The sequence below is a fragment of the Aptenodytes patagonicus genome, chromosome 8 (genome assembly GCF_965638725.1).
Source record: "Aptenodytes patagonicus chromosome 8, bAptPat1.pri.cur, whole genome shotgun sequence".
Classification (NCBI taxonomy): domain Eukaryota; kingdom Metazoa; phylum Chordata; class Aves; order Sphenisciformes; family Spheniscidae; genus Aptenodytes; species Aptenodytes patagonicus.
The window spans coordinates 15,708,830-15,724,709 of record NC_134956.1 but is presented as its reverse complement, the minus strand read 5'-3'; the positions used below and the strand labels follow the sequence as shown (position 1 = coordinate 15,724,709).

General features: G+C 37.7%; 1 protein-coding gene across 9 annotated transcripts in view; it reads left to right on the top strand.

The window, feature by feature from the left end:
* The window catches only part of FHIT (fragile histidine triad diadenosine triphosphatase), a 638,275-nt gene that overhangs the window by 119,150 nt on the left and 503,245 nt on the right, over window positions 1-15,880 (top strand). For 8 of the 9 annotated variants that reach the window (XM_076346544.1, XM_076346535.1, XM_076346541.1 and 5 more), the window contains one exon: window positions 13,715-13,761. The exons of the other annotated variant lie outside the window; for it this stretch is intronic. The gene's annotated coding sequence lies outside the window, so the exon portion shown is untranslated. The remainder of the gene's footprint in view (window positions 1-13,714; window positions 13,762-15,880) is intronic. 9 annotated transcript variants of the gene reach the window in all.

The following is a 15,880-nucleotide window of genomic DNA, read 5'->3' as shown; positions in this document are numbered from 1 at the left end:
AATTCTGTTTGAGTTTAGCTTGAAATAATGACCTCTCCAAAAGGAGGGCCAAGCATGGAGTGTATGGTATGAATTATGTATTTCCATAAAGTTTTTGTCTTAGGTTAGACAAGGGCTAAATATGCTTCAAGTTGCTCAAAGAGCTCTTGCCTTTGGACCACTGGATTATCTTAACTGGGAAAGTTACAACTCTGTGGTGACAGGTCTGAGATTTGCAAAACTCTGTAGAAGATCCTAGAATAGATATATAAGAACAAAGAATGGGAATGAAGTATATTGACCCCAGATTTTGCTGAGGAAGGTGTCTGTCTAGATATTGTCAATCAGTGTAGATTTAATTCCCATTAATCAAGGGACCAAACACTGCTTAGAGAAAATAAACCGGAAGTCTTTAATCTTCTGAAAAAGAGCTCTCCCTAAAATGGACAATTTAAAAAAACCTAACAAAATACTGTCTAGTGTTCAAATGGTCTACAGGCTTTATCTTCAATTTGGATAAAGTAGAAGTTTCAAGAGGGGTTGCAAACTTTCTGTTGTATCGTGCTATCCGCTACCATAAATTCTAGAATCTTATTCAGAGGTGTAATGAAATCAACCCCGGTTGAAGTTCACTAAAATGCTTAGTAATTACTTTCATCTGTTCACTTCTTTCTCCAGTCTCTTCCCTAGCTTTATTTTTACTTTTAAACTTACGTGACTTACCTAAGTTCAGTAAGCTTTTTCCTCTTCTTCTAAATTCCAGTTTTAATTCTGGTATTCCTCTAATTTGCTTCATTAGCTTTTTGGATGCTAGTTTGCTTTTCCCTGGTCCTATGTTATTTCCCATTCCTTATCTTACATGACCTGAATTTTATTAGAAGATTATTGTGCTCTCATTAGACCCTAGGTTCTTCTCATGAGTGACTTCTCATTGGCTGTTATGGTGTTTACTGGCTGATGGCTTTTGAAAGGGTCTAGATTTCAGTAATGTCTAGAGACCTCTTTGAGGTAGAGGTGCTACAAACAAACTATTTTGCCTTTCCCTTCCTCTCACCCAAAACTAATAGTGAAGTGGGTGAAATGTGAAAGTGGGACTGTAAGCAACGAAAACCTCCCCAAGGATTTTGCGGAATTCCAGAAAAAAAGTAGGGTCTTTGTAGTGGAAAACTCTTAAATATTTGGAGTATTCCCCTAATCTGGATCTCTTGGAGCGAATGGGATGGCTTGAAGGATGGAATGTAGCAGATGTAATATTTCACACATCACCTGTTTCTCAAGTACAATCCTGACAAAGGCGTGCTTAACCTGCTTCGCAGTTTGTAACGTTAAATTAACCAACCAACAGTGATGTTACAATTTGCGTACATGTTTCCTGTTGGTAGGAAAAGGAAGAACCAGGGATATAATAAAAGTTGACACTACTCTGCCTTTTTGCTCTAAGAGATGTCCTTCAACTGTAGGGTTACTTCCATTAACGTGGAGAAATCTGATCGTATCTTCTTGTGCTCTGCTGTTGGACCTTTTAGTCATGTTTATTCTCATATTTTTGCTGATTTTCATTCTTTGTTTTTGCGTCCTCCCCTGCTTTCCTTCCTGCTGTTTTTTTTTCCTAGCTGTAACATATTTAATGATTCTTAAAGTTCAGGGCAACTTTGATTGACATAGTTAATGCAGAGTGCTAACAAAGTTCAGAGGAGTTTGGGAATGGTAAAGAAAAGACTGTGTGGGTGAATTGTTTTCTCTTACAGCTGATGGCATTCACACTGAGAAAAGAATGTAAAAGTTATGCCATTAACTCTTTTTAGATATTAGAAGTAATCAGCTGTTTTGGAACATCCCTGGTGTTGGAAGTATGGGGGAGGAGGGGTGTTCTGCACTGGTTTCTTCTTCCCTTTGTCTGTGTAAAGATAATGTAATGACATCTCTCTTCTGGGTTTGTGGTCAGTGGGAGAAGATGGCAATATGCCCTTCACCTAGAAGCCCTCAAAGTACAGTTATCATTCAGTGTTTTCGATGATTGTTTTAGTGTCTATTCCCTCATGTTTGTGCTTTTTTAAGTATAAGTGAGAGTAACATGGACTTTGAGAAATAACACTGATTATTTAAAGAATCACTCATGATAAAATATCTCTTTCTGGGAATTTGTGTTCTAGTAGATTAGCATTATTGATCATTCTTTCCTCACGTACTCTACAGATGATTTTAGAAATCTGAAGCTATTATTCTTTTCTTGTCTGATGTAATTACCAGTACAAGAAATAATCTAATTAGAAGACAACAAGGATGCATTCTAATTGTTCTGATAAATTATGTTAATGCTTTATGCTTGCAGTCAGGTTTAGTAAAAACTCATTTGACAAAGTGACAGCTTGTCTTATAGGGCTAGTAAGTATAACTTCAGTTTTCTCTGACTGAAGCTCACTGGTAGTAGACTTGAAACCCTGTATTAGAGGGTTTGGGCTCTTCAGGTACATTGGAGATTCTTAAAAATCTTTTCCCATCTAGTGTTGGTAGTGCCAGTAAACTGTTCTGTGTTTAGTTGTTGGGGAAATCGGGCAACTTGCTAACTTACCCTATGCAGTTCTTAAACAGTGCAGTAGGACAAGAAACAGTCATTCAAACATCAGACCACTTCTGAAAGATTTAGTACTAAAATATTTAATACTAGCCTAGCCTATCCACTGAGTCTTTTCCAAGATATGTAACTGTACCTGGGACAAATTGCAGATGTTTAATCTCTGTTTAGCTGTTTCTCATCCTTTCAATGGATTAGAGCCATTCTAGTCTGCTCTGCAGGACTGTAGAGTTGAATCTCTGTAATAACTACGTGCATGCTTCTGATGCCTATGGAGAAATGTCAGTGGCCCCCCATCTGCCTAATGATTGGGATGGCATTACTGAACACATGAGTGTACGTTACCATGCGAGGATCACAAAGTGCCTACAGACCTGCCAGGCTGTAGGTAATTAACCCAGGACTGAGTTCTTTGCTTAAAATTAATAAGATCATGTTTATGGCAACATGAGAATGACCCAAATACATTAAAACCACATGAAACAGAGCAATTGATAGCGGGAATGGGGTTGGGGAAAGAAGATGTCAAATGGATTTTAAGTATATTCTACTCAACTCCTCATATTAGAAATTTCTCTCCCCTGCATACCACCCTTTCATCTGTCTGACGATGTTTTCAATTTATTTCCTTTTGCTGACAAAATATTTCTGGCCACTTAAATCTAATAGGTGATTTCTCTTTCTCCAGAAAGAGATGGAGTACTCAGTTCTCACTAAACTGATCTCTGCATTCACTCTTAATTAGATGAAGTACTGAAGGTGACACTACTTTTTTGTAGTATTATTATGTCTCCAGGTCAGACATGAGTGCCTGCATGATCTATGATTAGTAGCATTAATGGGCTATTTTACTTATTGGTAACAAGAACTCAGACTGTTAATAAGTGCTTTATGATATAATTTAGAAACCCTTTCCCTAGACTTTACTTCTGTTCTATTTTTTTTTTTTTAAATGGAACACAAGGTACAGGTAGAATTATTTCAGCCATGCCTGAGCTGCTTATGCTTAGTAAATATGCACAAATAGTTTAGTTAGGTGCTGCCAACCTGAGAAGGTCTGGATTGCCTTTACTGAGTTTGTGCAAAATTGAGGGAGACAGAGAAGGGACTGTTAAGAGTGATCAGTAGACAGAATACAAGGAGACTTTAAGACTGCTTAAATTCTCTGTAAACAGTGTGTTCAAACTTTAGACTTTACAGTTGGAAGGCCTGCCCTGACAAATCAACAAAACAAATTTATTTAGACAGACTTTTAGAAGTTGTAATGATGGTAAGGTGGTGAAAATTTAAATGGCAGAGTCAAAGTAGAGATTGTAGTTATCCTACACGAGGTTAGCATTAGCTATGAGACAGTTACATAGAGGAGGGATGTAAAAGGGGTGCAATTTAAATATTTAAGTAAAAACAATATTGGTAAAAGATACATCCATCCTTCTGATGGCTAGATGAAATTGCACTGGGTTACTGTCTGTCTCTATAAGCTGTGCAGCATCCTGCTATTAAGTAGTCTTTCTAACTGTGTGTATAAAGAAATACCTTGCCCTTCATTTGCTTAATCTAAAATTTAAATGCTCATTGCAGTGTGCAACTGCATTAGAAGTACTTAGACAAATTAAATGATTCAGGGTGGTAACTTTGAAGACTCCAATTTCCATGTGGGGAATCATTTTTATCATCTGGCAAAAAGACAAAATGTTAATTTTACATTGGCTGCTTTTTTGGTAACATTTATGTTGCATGGGGTTTGCTTTATTGTTAATCCAAACTCGAAGCATGGACATGTTATTTAGCTCATAAATGCTTAAATAATGTTACAGATTTTTTAATGCACATACAGATATTAATCTGTCTACTCTGTTCTGAACTTCTCCTTTGTGTACAGGTTACTGTGAGCTCTGCTGGAGCAATTCTTGTGTTGATGCAGTTTTGAACCATAATTTTATTTGTGACTTGTACCTAACTGCCTCTGTAGTGCCATTATGGTTTGTAACATAGTTATGCATGTATGGCATTTAAAAATATGTATGTGGTGGATATAGTACCTGGAAGATACCTGTGGTGTGTTCACTTTGTCAGTAACTTGTCGTCATCGTCTTCTGTTGCTGTAAATATTTATAAAAAAAGAATAATTTATCCCTTGAAAAGTTTTAGTCTATTTCCAGTAACGAAGCAGGCCTTTGATAACCTTTACTAATATTTGTTCTGAAATACTGAAAATTCACAAACTTAAGAAGAAAATGGTATCTAGGCTGCATATTCACCTGTCAATAACTGGTATTGACTAGTCGAGATGGGCGAAGTTGCTTCTGGGATTGAAGCAAATTCTGTGTATGGCTGCCAGCAGGTCACTGCCTCAGGCTCCTTGGGTGGATGAACATAGGTTGTAACAAAGGTTCTGAAGGAAAGCTGCAGAAAGCTGCTGGTACAAGAACTTTCCCCTTTGTTCATATTTTATACCAAACCTTGAGAACCTCAGATGTCATACTTCTATGGCATTCCTTTCGGACAAATCTGGACTGCTTTGAAGTTAAACAGAAGCTTCGCTGCTGATTCTAGGAGATCTGCAATCCATTGCTATGTATGGTTTAGTTCATGAATTTAGATTGCAGAACACTAGGTTTTCTGCTTTTATTTTTTTTGTTGTTGTTGCTTGGGGTTTTTTTCCCAATTAAAAGGGGAATAAGGAAAAAATAGTTAAACTAACTCTGCATAAGGCAGCTATCAAGCTGAAGTTTTTTGCAGGCATGCAGGGAGGTGATCAGTGCTACCACACTCTGCCACAACCTGTTGTAAATCCTTTATAGGCTCTTAGAAAGCTAGTGCATAATTAACTTTTGCTTGAAATTATTCTCTTAACCAGAGAAGAAACCTTCCCAGACATGCATGAAAAATATAATGGATGTTTCTAGATGCTTCCTTCCTGAACATTTTATGGCTTATTCCCAAGTGAAATTGAAAACTGTCAGGGCAGCAGCAGCCTGCTCTGGGAGGGAACTGGCTGACCAGTGTATTGGAGACCTTGGGGTTTCCGTACAGCCTTAGATTTTACATACAGGCCAAAAGTGTGTTTGCTACTTTATAGTGTGTAGCAAAATACAGTCTGAAATCCCTGGTGTAGCCAAGCCACGCTCTTAGCTAAAGAAAGGTTTAATCAGGAAAAAAAAAAAAAGCATGATTTTTTTAGCATTAGGTGATGATTTTGCTACCATTAGGTAGTTCCAGGAATGGGGTTAGAGTAGTGGATATGGGACCACATGCTGACATAAGCTATATGTCTGTGAGGTTATCAACTCAAGCTATTAACTGGACACTTCAGTTGTAGCCTTTGGGCAAATATTTGTTGAAACATAAAGATTTTGTTGGGCTTAGCCTGCTTCCTTTTAGCTGATTCTAATCTCAGTTTATCTTCGGGTGAATGCAAGCTATCAGCACTATCGGGTGTTTTTAATACGTGGCTCTGGACGTACTGGAAACCATCCAAAGTACAGGAGAAAGTGACTCATTGAAGTTTTCACCTTATTTGGCCAGGATTCTGAGCGTTAGTCTTGTTTAAAATTCATATTTCTCTCTGCTAGCTGAGGTACAGCAGGTACTTATTTATATTACTGAGCTAGACTCAGCAGGACTCCTGGGAGCTATAGGTTCAAAGTTCAGCCTACAAAGTTATGGGTGGGAAGCTGTTTACTGCATTGACTGCATATGCTCAGGGATGTATTGTGTGGTTTTTTTGGGTTGGTTTTTTTTGGTGGTGGTGTGTTTTGTCTTTTTCTAAAAAAGGTGTATAAAGATGGCGAGAGAATAGGTAAAGGAGCTGTTTTGAGGAGGGTGAATGGAATTTCAGGCCTTTCACATGAGAAGCAAGGCACAACCCCAAAACTGGGGGAAGATTAGAAAATGGGGTGTGGATATGTCTCAAGGTGATGAATCTTTCATGGTTTTTATTTTTCTTTGGTTTGCTATGTTCCCTGGCTATTGGGCTTGCAGCAAACCTGGGGATACAAGTATGTATGTCTCATTTAGTTATCTGTCTACTTTTTGAAGAAAATGTTATTCCCCAAGTACAGTCTCCTTGTAAATGCTGCGATTTGATATCCTGCCTGTTAGGAAGATAATGGTCTGGGAAGTGCAAGCTAAGTCCTGCCTTACTATAAACAAGAGGAAAGCTGATTGTTTTCACAGGCCAAGTTTTACATTCTTGCAAATGAATACTATAAATTTAGTGGGCTTTTTTGTGTTGTTGGCTTTTCTTTACAAAAACTTCTGAAATGCAAGAATTTTAGATGAAAATGTAAAATAGCTGTGCCGTGATCAGGGCAAGGATCAGACTAGTTCACTGTCCTCCCAATTTGTGGTGACAGTTTTCGTAAATTTGCTGTGTTCTTGTTCAGTATTTATGCACTGTTCAGCACAAGCTGAGTACCTTAAACAATGCACTGTTGAATATTGCAACAACTCCCAAATTTGTCTTCAACAATTTTCAAGATATCTTTGTCTTCCTGGGAAAGAATTTTAAAAAATGCTGGGGGGAAAAAAGGTAATCCTGGAAAAACTGTTAAGGCAGAAAACACTTTTTTGCTTTTGTCCTGCAGACCTCTCTAAGTCTTAGGTGTAAAGGTTCTGGACACAGGCTGTCTTCCAAAACTTAAGTGTTTTGATATTCCCATCCTTTTGACATTTTCTAAACACTCTGTTCCAAAAGTTTTTGTATTATCTTCACGAGTCAGAATTTTAGGATGGTTTCATAGTGACCATATAGTCATTGTGTTATAAAAAGACCTATCTTGAAGCATGACAATAAACTATTATGAGGTTCTTCCAAATGGTTTTGAAATTTCTGTATCTCCCAGCTTTCCTAAATTTTACCCAGATGTCTGATAAACACATTTCAAGCAGTATACTAGACTTGGCAGACACTAAATTTAGCAGAATGTAAATTACATTCAATGTGTTTATATATCCTCTTGGCATTTTTCTCCTTCCGTAGACTCAGCACACTTTGTTACCCCAGTGAGTCCCATTTACTAGTAGGCTGGAATTCAACTGCATGAGATACTGTTTAAAAAATCTCAAGCAGCTCACTAGAAACTTTTGATATTATGAAAATTACTTGCTACTTTATTACACAATCTCACTTGATTGTGTATGATAGTTGTTTTTTTAATGTCACCAAACTGTGGCAGTAGCTGTTAAATAAAGTATCCATCCTAAAGCCTGCTCTAGCAGAAGCTGCTCTTAAATGACTTTTACTAGCAGCTGCCACTTTAAGGCTTGTGCATAAGGATTTAAAAAATTAAGAATTTCAGTTTTCAAACAACTATTCTGTGTTTTCAAATTGGTCTAAGCTCATCTCCCACACGATGGTAGAACTTTACAAATATTTGAATTTCTCAATGTATTTTCATTTTTCACATGTTTAGATGTCATAGGTTTGACAAGCCACATTCTCATAAATTGAATTTACTGTAGCACTGAGTAATTAAGCTGCAAACCAGGACCCACTTTGAGAGCTGCCTTGCAGACCTACAGGGAAAAAGTCCTCTGATCCAGAGAGCTTAAGGCCTCTAAGTGGAAGACTGAAAACAATCAGTATGGACAAATAAGTGGGGGTACGGAAGCACAGAAATAAGGTGTTGGTCAGCATGCTGGGCAGTCTTCTTAAATGCCCAAACCCTTACTGCTGCTAAGCTTTTTGTAGGTATAACATCTGGGCAAAGTGAACTTAGAAGAAACTGAAGAGGATTTTTTTTTTTTTAGAGCTATTAAGCAGCTCTCATCCCTGAATTGCACTGTATTGCTTGGATACTCTGCAGCTAATTCTCTCCTTTAATGACTTGTGGACATCACCTGAACAGAAATGAAGGTTAAATCCTGTCTGACTAGCTTAACTAATACAGACCCATTAGCTGTCACAGGTGCCTATGATTAGCCTTTGGTTTAGCAATTACAGAAAAATGTTAAATACTCCCATTTGACTTTACAGAGTAAAAGCAATTTCAAGTGTTGTCTGCTTGCTAGTGCTTCATTAGAAGAATCTACTTTTGCATATCTTCATAAAAGAGCAAACTCTGTGACTAACAGAATGAGTAAAGGATACAGTAAAACTGCCTCTGTAAGTAGTCTTCGGATTTCAATTTTCTGAGAGTAAGCTACAATTGTCAGCCTTTTCTCAGGAATGAAACACTGAAAGATCTCCGTGGCTAAATGTAAACCTTCTAGCTGACAGATTTGCTGTGCATATAGGTGATGGACTGAATAAATGTCCTAGATGGGTTTGATAAGTTATGTTTGCTCCCTCCTCACAGTTAGGAATGTCTGACTGGGGTGGGGAGAAGGTTATGTTGTAGGTACTGGCAGTATTGGGTTGAGATTTTTGATGCAAGATGTAGTATTAAAATAGTGACAAGTTCAAAAGACTGGAATTCATTATGAAATACTTCATAAATCAGTAAAAAAAAAAAATTCATCTATGGCAGGTAGCATGACAGGGTTTCAGGATAGCTTTTAGCCTGTTAGGCTCCTGTCTCATACTTCTGTACATGTTTCTCAGTGTTGTGGAGCTGTATTCATTCTTGCTGGGACTTAATAAAATAGGATGCACCAATGTCAATATTAATGAAAGTCCATCCACACTGAAATTCAGATATCCCAGGTATGGAATATATCTTACTATAAATCATTGACAAGAGTATAAATGTAAATGTTATGGATGTGTCCAAGGACAAAAATATAGATGTTGATTTTTAAAATCTACAATACTTGGAACAAACAAATCCTCCTTGTTTACTGCATTTTTTAAAATGATGGAATGTTATTAGTCCCATTATGTGGACGTGCTCATGTAACAGCTTACAAATATACATGAAACACTTCCTAGAGAAGATGTGGTCTTAGTAACTTGCTGAGATGACAAATTTAGGAAAAAAAACCCATACACCCTGATAAACGAATGTCTCCTCCTCTCTTCAACATTTCAAATGCCAAATCCATCTAAAAACTTCCTGATAGATACATAAAACTTGTACTTTTTGGTTTGATTTTTCTGTACTTTTTCTTTGAGCCCTCTTCATCCTCAAAGAGACATGGTAATTAATGATAATTACTAATTTATTGCTTTAGATTGTAATGAAAACCCCACCAAAATAATGAAGTTTCTTGCTGCTCCTTGTTTTAAAAGGCTGTCCTGGGTTCTGCCATGTAAACCTGAACCTATGCCTTTGGGTTTTAAATCCTGTGTTCTTTATTCCAAAGAATCAAAATGGTGGGCCTTCAAGCCACACCACAGAATAAAAATTCATGAAACTGAGAACTGATGGCATTTTAACATAATGAGTTGAAATCCTGCCTGTAACCTCTGACAGCTATTTTTAAGTATCTTTCGTGCATCTGTCTGCTTTAGTCTTAAATAATGATTCTGAGACATACGCTGAGGAACGAATGTGTGTGATGTCAAGGAAGGTCAAATAACTGAAATATTAGTATACTTCTAAAACATACCTGAAATATGTTCAAGTATAAAGCTTCTTAATTAGCAGATGACTAGGCTTTTTGTTAATGTTTGCCTCTCTGTCTCTTCTAAGTGTTGGCTTGAAAACTAGTGTTTATACACACTATATGTATGTGTGTGTGTATATATTTCATTTCTAAGTTGGCCTCTAAAGTTGCCTTTATGCTGTCAAATTGCTTAGCCGGAAAGATACGGGGATGCATTTTTGCAGGATAAAGAATAGAAGGTTTTTAATGGGATTAATAAGGAAGACAAAATATTTTGCTGTTTCCTTTTATGTGATGAGGATGATTTTTTTTTTTTTTTTTTAATTAAGATTTCTTTTAACAACTTGGATTCTATAATTATAATGGCTTTTGAAAGAGCAGTGTTAAGTCAGCTAGCCATGAATGGAAAAGAAAAAAAAAAAGGCAAACTATTCATTCCTGGAACACCAGTGAAAGCAGCCATGGATGTTTCATAGCTCAAGTGGAGTTGGTCTGAATGCTGGTGGCAGTGCATTTTATCCTTCCATGTTCTATCAGCTGAAGGCTGTAAGTTTTGTAACAAAGGTAGGCTTTGCTATCACTTGAAACAGTAAAGAATGTGCACAGTAATCTCTCCAGAGACCTGGCACCCTGTAAAATGATCCCCTTCTGTTTGAATGGCTTTATTAGATGTCCCCTTCTAGTTGAGAAAAAGAGAATCAGCATTTGTCTTCCTTCCCTTGTTCTTGGCCATGGTGAATACTAAAAGCTACGTGTGACTCGGTGTTGGTCCCTAGTGTTGGGCCATGGAGACTCTTCACGGCAGGGCATATGGACTATTGTGTTCATAGAAAATTTAGGACGGGAGGATCCATTCTTGCTTGATCCTTAGCCACTAATACAGTAAACTGCTTAAATTACCAAAAAGTAAAAGTAGGAGTGAAAACTAAGCAAACAATTGTTCTAACGGTTAATGGTAATATGTTAAAGATGTGTTCCTGAAGAAAACTCTCAGTTTCAAGGAGTGTATCCTAGTGTTTTGACCTTCCTTTGAGGATTGCTACTGGAATGATTGGTTATTGCTGCTTCTCTCCAGTCTTGGTTTCTGAGAATTGTTAGTTATTAAAATTCAATTATCCATGAATTAGTTTATTCTTATTTTTCCTTGGAGGTACTTTTATTACTTTCTCAATTTCAGGAAGATTTTTTTTTTTTTTTTAGTGCAGATCCTGGTTTAGACATGGTGCTCAGAAACTGCTGGAACTTGTCAGCTGAGTATGTTGCTCTGGCAGCATTCCCAGTTGCTGAAATTAGGGCAGTCCTAAGTGCTTTTTTCAGGGCATTTCAGTTAGGTCTCCAAACCCAAACACTGGGTGTCAACTCTGCCATCTGCTAGTTCTAATCCAGGTACTAGTACTAAAGTGAACATCTGTCGTGGTTTAACCTCAGCCGGCAACTAAGCCCCACACGGCTGCTCGCTCACTCCCCCTCAGTGGGATGGGGGAGAGAATTGGAAGGGTAAAAGTGAGAAAACTCATGGGTTGAGATAAAGACAGTTTAAGAGGTAAAGCAAAAGCCACGCACACAAGCAAAGCAAAACAAGGAATTCATTCACTGCTTCCCATCGGCAGGCAGGTGTTCAGCCATCCCCAGGAAAGCAGGGCTCCATCACGTGTGATGGTTACTTGGGAAGAGAAATGCCATCACTCCAAACGTCCCCCCCCTTCCTCCTTCGTCCCCCAGTTTATGTACTGAGCATGACGTCCCATGGGATGGAATGTCCCTTTGGCCAGTTGGGGTCAGCTGTCCTGGCTGTGCCCCCTCCCAGCTTCTTGTGCACCCCCAGCCTTCTCAGTCGGTAGAGCATGGGAAGCTGAAAAGTCCTTGACTAGTGTAAGCACTGCTCAGCAACAACTAAAACATCGGTGTGTTATCAACATTGTTCTCCTCCTAAATCCAAAACACAGCCCTGTACCAGCTACTAGGAAGGAAATTAACTCTATCCCTGCCGAAACCAGGACAACATCCTAGGGTGGTCATTAGCAGTCAAGTGTACTTTTAAGGAGTCCTCATTTTTTAAAATACTGTGTCCCTACCAACCAGAATTTGTACTTTCTTTAAACCTTTCTTTCCCATATTGTTAACCTTTCATAATACCTAATGGTGTGCACATTGTTGTTAATTTTTTGTTTACATTTGAGAAAAGTCTTTTGGAAGAATACAAAACAAAGTATGAATTTCTCCATTCTTCTGATTCAACAACAGTCAAACACTGGAATTACATTTCTGGAACAAGATATTTCCTCTTTATAGATGCTTATATTACTTTTATGAAACCAAAAAGGTTTTATTGGATGACAGTAAATCATATTGATGGCAACAAAACAATAGACAAGTTACTGATAAGGAAATGTCTGTCCCACAGAATGTGCACCTGGATAGAGGGATTTAGTAGAATCAATAAACTACTAAGAGCACTTTCCAGTGTTGTTAAACACTCTGTAGACTGACAAAATGCCACATTAGGTTAATTCTGTTCATGGTGGCTTTGTACTTGTGCTTAGAGAAATCTTCATGTCACTAATTTACAGTAACAGTGTGGATTGTTGCATATACTTGTCTCCTAAACATTGGCATATTTCTTACTCCAGGCTCGTATTTCCTAATAACTCATTATCAAATCACATTTGGAAAAGGGAGTGCTGAATTACTTAGCTAGAATGCAGTCATAGGTTTGGCCTTACTCATGACCTTCACCAAATAATAAGAGGTAGGTGCATACATCTTGTGCGCGACAGGAATTTTTAATCTCCATTCTCCTATAATGCGCTAGTGTAATTCAGAGTGAAATGCATAGGGTCATATTGTCCATTCTTTGCACACTACAAAATCACTCTAATCATCCTTTGCATTGAGCTATATGGTATAGTTTTTTTCTTGTCTTTGGAGCTAAAATACTTGTGCAGTTACAACAGGTCCTAACAAGGAGCTCCTAACAGCGTACAAAAATGAGAAATACCTTTGCTTTTCCATTCTCTTCAGACAATGCATTGGTTTACTGTATATTAGTGGGAAGTTAATGTCCTTTCATGTAACCCTTTCGGAAGATTGATTAGCGCTAGCTGTGCTTTCTGTAAGGATAGAGTTGTGACTTGTTTTAAAGAGCAGATCTAGTTAAAACTCAGAATTCGTAATCTTTGGGCTGAGGTTTAAAAGAAAATCTGAATGACAAGACATAATGTTGAATAATATGATAGGTCTATCAAGGTTTTGCTTTACGGCAAAATCTGTGTTTAATGGTTATCCTAAAATACATGGTATTGATGGTAATGGTTTCCAATTACGATACTTTTTAATAAATAGACATTTTGGCAACTGGTACTTTAACAGGTAGCTGATAATTGATGCTCTAAAAGTTAATGATTATTGGAATTTTTTTTATGGTTTTGTGGCAGAAGTATGTACTGTAAAGCAATGTATGCTTTTGTAAATATATGCAAAAAAAAAAAAAAATCAAATAGAAATTGAGTCCCCCCAAGACTGAACTGTTCTATTCTGAGGAGTTCAGTAAGATTCCCATGGAGAATACACCTCTTCCCCCACAATGAGCACTCATGGATGAATTTCTCCATTGAACAGTTTTGTGACCCTCTCTATTAAAGATCTCTAAGCTGTGTTTTCTTCTTTCAGATAAAGATTCAGAAATAAATAGAAGAAGCCTCCTGCAACCTCCTAATGTAAGTGTGTATTTCTCATATGACAATATTGCTCTGTTCACTGAGACATGAGACCCATCAGTGATTTCTTCACATGGTCCTGACAGCAATGAACAAAGAAATGAATAACAAAATCCAAATTGCTAATGTATTGTCACGGGGGGGATATGCAACACGTATCCATTTCAGTACCCATTTAAACAGTGTTTGGAAACACCTTAGGGGAAAAAAAACCACCCCAAACCAGGTAAATCATGTAACAGCAACCTCTGAGAGTCTCTAAATCTACATGCCTCATCTTTGAACCGGGAGCACAATCTTGTGCATCAGAATGTGTTAGAAAGAAACAGAAGGATTACAAGAGATCCAGTAATGCAAAGCAGCTTTAGATACTCAGGACACGGGCTGTACATAAGGCTCTTTGTTTGAATAAGAGATTAGGCTGGAGAGTCCAACCCCCAGTAGACAGAGCTGGGCTGAGGGTTATTTTGCGATCTGTGATAGAGCTTATTTCTCTGTATCTCTTGCAAAAATATTTTAATCCGATCACAACGGCAGATTTTATGAAGCCAAGAGGCTTGGCATTGGTAAACAGAGTACCCAGCTGTACACCCTAACCTCTGAAGAGAGATTGACTTTCTGCTGAAATCTGTTGTGAGGTACACTCAAATACAAACCTTCTCTTGCTCTCTTCTGCATATTCTAGTTCTTCACCAAGCTAATGTTATGTAATGGGGAGCTGAATTGTGCAGCCTACATGAATTCTAAAATTAAAGTTTAGTCAAGCCAGAGTATCTCCAGACATCGAAGCCTTCAGTCTTTTCCATTCAAATGCATGTGGCAATAATGGGACCTTAAGTGGTCATGCTAGTGAACTGGTAACTTAATAGTAATTCCCTGAAGAAATTACGTAGCAAAACCAAGACCTTTCAATACTGAACTGTTAGCTTTGCAGGGAGGAAAAACCTCACTGGTTTTAATGCTAAAAGAAAAATCTTAATATAAAACTACCTTCAGTTCTTACAAGGAACCACCATGATATTTCTGATTTGGGAAGCAAAGAAGGTTCTTACATTTGGGTTTCATTGGTCTTGTTATGGTGCCCCTCTTTGATAGGACTGTGGATTTGGTTTGGTAAGTTGCAGTGGAGTACAATGGAAATTATCCAAGAAAGCATGAGATAGAGTGTGTGGCTGGCGGTACAATGTATTGAAGTATCAAAGCCTTGGGTATATCATCAATTAATCATCTATGGTCTCAGCTGTTGGGGGTGGGGGGAAGTATGCTATGTTCCCACTCTGTAAACAAATTTCTTTCTGGCTAATATAGAACTGAACTAGTTAAAGAGGAGTCTCATTTGATTTGTCATTTCTTGAGTACTTCTCAGGCTCCAAATTCCTAAGAATTGAGGTAGTTAAAAAAACAAAAACAAACCCCAAAAACCTTATGTCCTCAAAACCAGAAATGACCATTGCAAAGAGGGGAAATACTCTTTTTTTTTCCTTTTTTTTTTTTCTTTCCCCTAGGCCTAAACAGAACAGACTGAAATTTAAACAGAGTTTCAGGTTAGATAAGAAATACAGCAAGGCTAGCATGCAGATTGATCAGAAGCTCAATAATCTTCCCATTATGAATTTGAAGAGGTTAGGACAAACCTTCTGTCAGGCTACCTTGCAGCTCTTAGGTTCTTTGATCATCTGGGGTGAGTAAAACGGCTAATACAGAAGTGACCTGGGTTTGTCCTGCCATAGGGTGAAAATATGAACTAGATAATATCCAGAGATACTTGCTTGCCCTTTGATTCACTGAGTGGCATAAAATGAACATGCTGCAGGAGGGTGGGATATCGAACTTCTCCCTCTTCCATTTGTATTTTTATGAAGACAAAGAATTATCATCAATCAGTTTAAGAATAAACCCATTATTAAATGTGTAATGTGAAAAGAAAAATGGTTCATTTGAAAAGCAATGGATACATTTTGATTAACTGTTAAGCATTATGTAAAAAATAGTTTTGAAATTGCTTCTTGTGCAGTAGTTCAGCTGTGGAATGAGCAACTCAAGCAATTGATGTATTGGCAGACACATACCTAGTGAATGAGTTCTAAATTATTCACTCTGATAACCAGCAGCTATCACA